The following is a 297-nucleotide window of genomic DNA, read 5'->3' as shown; positions in this document are numbered from 1 at the left end:
CCTGTCTATCAACTGTCACGCTGAAATAGAGGGGGGGGGAAAATAATCTTTAAAAAAAAAAGAGCATTCTAGTGATTATTCCATCGATTAATCGGATAAGAAATACTTTTGCTTTATATTCAACTGCAATAGTAAACTGGACTCTCCTAAATCCTACAAACTGGTCCTTTTAAGCGTCATTTTTTTTTAAACAATTTCAATACAGATACAATTTTAAATTGACATATTGGGTGCAGAACTTGTGATGGGTGGGATTTAAGCCACTGTTGTAAAGTAATGAGTAAACAAGGTCTTAAG

At 33.7% G+C, this 297-nt stretch overlaps 1 protein-coding gene across 1 annotated transcript in view; it reads left to right on the top strand.

Annotated features, from left to right (window-relative positions):
* LOC116696813 (cadherin-1-like) overlaps positions 1 to 297 on the top strand; it is an 11,655-nt gene that overhangs the window by 5,074 nt on the left and 6,284 nt on the right. The gene's annotated exons all lie outside the window — the stretch shown is intronic.

Source organism: Etheostoma spectabile, chromosome 10 (assembly GCF_008692095.1).
Source record: "Etheostoma spectabile isolate EspeVRDwgs_2016 chromosome 10, UIUC_Espe_1.0, whole genome shotgun sequence".
NCBI lineage: Eukaryota > Metazoa > Chordata > Actinopteri > Perciformes > Percidae > Etheostoma > Etheostoma spectabile.
The sequence above is the reverse complement of the archived record's forward strand: the minus strand, read 5'-3'. Positions and strand labels throughout refer to the sequence as shown.